Source organism: Lepisma saccharinum, chromosome 22 (genome assembly GCF_977018435.1).
Source record: "Lepisma saccharinum chromosome 22, izLepSacc3.1, whole genome shotgun sequence".
Taxonomy (NCBI): Eukaryota; Metazoa; Arthropoda; class Insecta; order Zygentoma; family Lepismatidae; genus Lepisma; species Lepisma saccharinum.
In genome coordinates, this window is record NC_139250.1 from 25546647 (window position 1) to 25552582 (window position 5936).

A 5936-nucleotide genomic window follows, 5' to 3' on the forward strand; every position below is an offset into this window, starting at 1 on the left:
TATTTGAGATCATCTACTGTTTTGTTTCTTAGCAATAAGGGGATATGTGATGTCAGTTATTGCCTTATGAGCAGCAGATAAAGATTTTCTTCAGTTTAATATTTCTTGCTTGCTCTGTAAGAGTCCTCACATTTTGTTCCCATGGCTCTAGGCTCTGATGGTTAACAAAACTCACAAGACAGGCGTACATGTGTAGATTTGTAGCATTGTTTTTAGTGTTAAAAAACTACTTTTCTTGAAATTTTTGCGAGTGTGAGAAGTGTAGTCCACATGCTAAATAAGTCACTAATGTTTCCATTATTTATTTCCCTATGAATAAGTTTCAGTAATTATTCATTGCAACAGGGTACTGAATGAATCATTTAAAATGATGGTTTCGACCTCAAAACACCATGTACAGATGGTGTCCGTAGAACCAGCAATAAACAATGATATTACCTTTGAATTATGGCATTCAACCAGCATATGTAACGAGTTTTTACGTGAGAAAAACGTGAACATCCATAGAGGGAATGTTTGATAACATAATCCGTTTCCACACACAGGCCGGGATCATGATAAACGAGGCAGCAGAAAGTATTTCTTCATGTGAAGCTCATGGAAATGTAAATTGGAGCCATGTTTCGCAGTTAGAAAATGATAAATAACGTTCTTTTGTATAACTCTCGCCGTGTTCGGACACCATAATCGTGAATTTTTGCGAAAGGGGCGAAGAACGCCCTCTCCTCAGAAGAAACAAATTTCTTCCGTTCTTTCGGAATAACTGTTACAACACCAGCAGGCCACGCGGGCAGGTGATGGATGATCGCGAGTGTTTTGTTCTTCTACTATCTGGGCACGGTGCAGTTGCCTCCATTGTTCCAATGTGAGCGTAAAGTGAGATTAATACTGTGACCGCGTGTGGGTATGACGATGTGGAGAGAAAGAATCGCCGTAGAGTTAGGCAAGACAGAAGAAACTATGAGTTTATGGGCCAGGCAAGAATTCGGTACAAATTGAGGTGCTAATTTTCCTTCTTTCCACAGTTATATGGGTGTGTAAGGATACCAAAAAACCATGATTGTCATTTCAAAGTGGTAGCTAAGAGAAATGACGGCCAATCCAAGATGGCGGATGTTGACATTTAAGAAACCACGGTCCGATCTCAACGGTCTTTTTTTAAAATGAAAGTATAATATGTGTACTATATTTAATGTTATGGTAACACTTTCATATAGGTGTGACGGATTTCTTACTTCTTACAGGAGAAAGTACTTACGCAAATCATGTTCTGTAGCGTTGTGTAAGTTTGTGAATGTAGTTTTGATCAATTTTAATGTGAATGCATGTTGTTTTCTGCGAAACTCTCTGTCCGACACGCTGTTGCTGCTACCGCCATTTGCTTTCTGCACGAGAGCACAATGTTTCGTGTGTTAGATGATGACGTAAGCCCCTTAGTCAGTGTTTCAAACCTCGCCCTGTTTTCACTATAACATGACGTGTCGAGTATTTTTTTTTTAAACTATCCTTGCCTAACCTAACCTAACCTTACGGGAAATGGTTTGTGGGGCTAACGCCAATGGTTTGCGAGGTATTAGCATAATTTCAAATCCGGGCTCGAAAGTAGGTATTTTTCGTTGAACAAGGTTGCAACACTGCATAAATCGACAAAACACTCGCACAACGCGCGATGAACGAGTACGCTATCGCCATAATGTGTGTTACATAATCGAAATAACGAATAAAAGTAAGTACTCGGAAATGTAAGAAATAGACATGATTTTCGATAGAAATTCATTATTTCACGTAAAGAAATTCCTCAATGCAAAATAGTACGTTATCAATATAAAGAAGTGCGAAATAATTAATTTATAGGTGTCACACCTATATGAAAGAAGTACCAACGTTATGTTATGGTTTTCGATAGGAGCAACTGTTAAGTAGTTAATCACGAACTTGTAAAAATAATCGTATTTTTTACTATTAATTTTATGTTTATCATTAATTGATTAATAATCTAGGCATCCGAGAAGAAAATGTTCCAAACACAAATTGTAGCAGAAACGCTTACCTTTAATTTGACATATTACACTTGTTGGTTTTCAACTTGGAATTTATATAAGACTAATGAATTATGTAGTGTGTGAAGCGAATCCTTCAAACAGAATTTAATTGCACGTATTGTAGCTGGTATTGACTATTGAATAGTATATTATTGCTATATACATGCAATAACATTCATAATAATAATATTATTACAAGGCGACGACGGTACCACTGAGCTATTGGGGAGACTAAAATTTGCTCAAAAGTGTGGTTTACGTCCACTTTATGCTCAGGTGGACTAAACGTGACTAAATCTATAATTTTAAGTGAGTTCTGAACCACTTTACAATGTACAGTTCCAGGCAATAAAAATGGGACACATAGATCCTGAAATACTCGCTCCTCTGCAAAGTGTTATGTGTGTTGCCTAATTGTACGGCGATAAGGGTATTTTAATAGCAAATTTTCAATGGCAACTTCTACCACCGCCTTAGACTTAGGCAACACACGTTGCAGGGATGCAAGCATTTAAGGATCCAGGTGTCCCATTTTTATTGTCGGGAACTCTAAATTGTAAAGTGGTTCAGAACTCACTTAAAATTATAGATTCAGTCACTTTTAGTCCACCTGAGCATAAAGTGGACGTGAACCACACTTTTGAGCAATTGGATTAGAGATCTCTTTATGACAATAATGTAGAATTCCGGAACATACGCTGCAAAACTTTCTTCTCAATTGAAGGGTAAGGGCGGGAAAAGCAGGTAAGTCAGAGCTTCTCGAAGCAGGGGTGCCCTTCCCCCGCCCCATGTCCGCGCATCCACCAAAATCGTTAATCAAAATTCCCCCCGAAAAGAATTGTTCATCATACCCTCCCCCCTTCGATACACACATGAATATAATTCGGATAGACACGCAGTTATTGATTTTTGTTTGAATGTGGATAATTTGATTTAATTTTTTTAAATTAAATTTTCGAAATACATAAGCTTTACACAACGAAAACTGACACTATTTTACAATTATGTAGTCAGTCGTAGCAGAGGAACACATACAAGATAAACTCATCGTGCTTGAAATCAGTCAACAATAAAACTGAAAGAAAATACTAGGCATTGTTTACCACTGGCTGAGATGCCAACAATCGAAAGGCACATGATATTCATTGTAGTTGAAATTAAAAACTAACGGAAGAAAAAGTACGGCTCACCTTCATGTTTGCTACAGGAAATAATATTCTTGTGGAAGTTGTTAAATCATGAAGTAGAGACTTAAGAAGTCAATCAAACAAGACGACCCCTATTTTTGTGTGAAGATATGTAGAATTAGTAAGTAAATTATGCAATTTTGTCCCCCAAAAAGATTTCCATGACGCAGGCGCGTCGAAAATCCCCCCTGCGGGCACTCCTGCGTCGAACTACAGGCAATTGATTAATTGATTTTGTTTATTTTACTTCGCATTTCTGCCACTTTGGCTGATAGCGAAGATGAAGAAGAGCGATGATATGATGTTGATGATTGAACACTCACAAATGCCACCCATGCCCAGGCCGGATTCGAACCCGAGACCTGTGGCGTCGTAGCACGGTGAGATAACCACTCCCTCACGGAAGCCAGCTCCAGGCAATTGAAACTTAAATTGCAAAACGTTTCTATAAATGAAAGGGTACAATAAATATAAAGGGTGATTCATATAAAACTAACACATTTCCTTGCCGTTTTATTGAAACAAGAATACCTCGTAATTCTCCACGTTAGTTTCACATGACGCAGGACATCTGGGAGATTCATACATCCTCAAGAGAGTACGCAGCTGTGCAGAATTTGGTAGCTTTCGTCGCTGAAACTGGCTCAGTAATTGCAAGGATGCAGTACGTGCTTCATATCTTCATGGTTCTTGTTGAGCAACTGAATGACGGAGAGCTGCGTAAAGGCTAGAGTTGAGTCAAGAATAATTTCAACAAGACGGCGCCACATGCCATACACCGAACAAATACATGGAACTTATTGAATTTTTTTTGACAACCGGATAATTTCCATGAACCTGTGGCCACCGAGATCTCCGGATTTGTCAACCCCGGACTTCTCCCAATTGGGTTACTTAAAAGACAGGGTTTTCGCCACACGCTCCCATACTTTGCACGATTTAAAGCAGAGCATTGCACACGAGATCAATGGTATTGACAACAGCGTTCTCCAACGAGCGGCCAGTAACATGGAACGACGTGTTGCGTTGTGCTTGAAGCATAACAAATTGCGTTTAGTAACATTCTTGTTGGAATAAATTAGGAAAGAAATGTGTTAGTTTTCTGTGAATCACCCTGTATTACCAATGGAACTGTCAAATGTTTAAAACGGAAGAGAGCATTTGGAAAGCCCAGTACAGCATCCGCATGGCAGGAAATAACACCACTGTTTCACTTACGACAGAAAATTAACTGACTTGTTTTCTTTTCTTTTACCATTCAAGCCTAAGAAGTAAAATGAAATGTATTAGGAAAAATACGTATGTACACAAAATGAAAAACACTGGTCGAAAATAACAAGGCGATAGGCTAATAGTAATCATTCGCTATCGAAAGATCTATTTTCTATTTCGTGTATGTGACTGAGCTGCAAAATTCTCTCTAAGCAACGTTCCAAACATAACATTTTATATTTCGTTCATGTCAAACACTCGATAATATTGTTTTCCATCTCTAATAAATTCCATGTCAGTTATGTGTTTAATCACACTAACATTGCTAACGTAAAGAAGTAGAATGAACTTTTAAAGACTTCAAATGCTTTATTCTCTTAGTTGTATTACAAATTCAAGGGAAAATACGGGTGTAGTCCACTAGCGCACAAAAATGTGAAAATGTGCGCTTCTGGTATGTGAAAGGTGCCACGAGCGCACAACATCCAATGCTGCATTGCCACATCTATGATTGTGTAATGGCTGCCCTGTGTAGAGGATCATTTAATTGCATAAAAAGTCAAATATCAAGAAGTATTACACATGTTTGTTATAACAAAACTTTCATGTAAATTAGGTTAGGTTAGCATATAGAAATAAGATTATTACGCAAATATGCATTCATGTTGAAAAGGAAACAGTTGGCACAACGTGGCTATATCGCCATGGATTCTGTGCGCTGGAGGTATATATTTTTTAACCACGAGCGCACGCAGCCTTTTGTTTGTGCGCTCCCGGCCTACGGCCCAATTTACAGACGTAACAATCCAACAGATGTACATTCTCTTGTTAGATTATTCAGCTTGAACAAATAATACAACAAAGCTCTAGTTCTATCAAAAGAATATTAAATAAGCACATCCGAAAAAAAGGATTATGCAAGTACGGACTTTGTATGTCGTGCAGTAAAGTGTCATAGACTATTACAGTTACGAAAAATGTTAGCTGACAGATTACTAGCGAAAATTATTCATGTTTTGTTTCATCTCTTGGAACTACTAACTTGGTATGCTGCCGTTTCCACACACCAACGCTTTCTCCTCTTCCTGTAGAATTTTGTTCAGATAAAAGTAGAATGCAAACATTTTATTTCTATCAAAAATCTATAATTCATGTATGTTGCATGTCTTGAATTGAATGAACAGTTGACGCATAATCCCTTTATTACAAATGTGTGTACATATACAAAGATATGTTGCAAATTGTAAACAAAATGCCTTTATTTCAACAACACTTTTTTTTAACACACAAAGACGTGACATTTTACGCATTTGTAAATTCATTGGCAATTCACCATCTCAGTAGATCACCACTTTTCATATTTTATTTGTCTGTTACGAAGTAAATCACACGTTGAAATCGGTATTTTTTTTGGAAACGATTAATAATAGTGGAACATATCAAATATAGTGATACATATCGTACAACACCTAACTGTGTCGAGATCGAAATATAG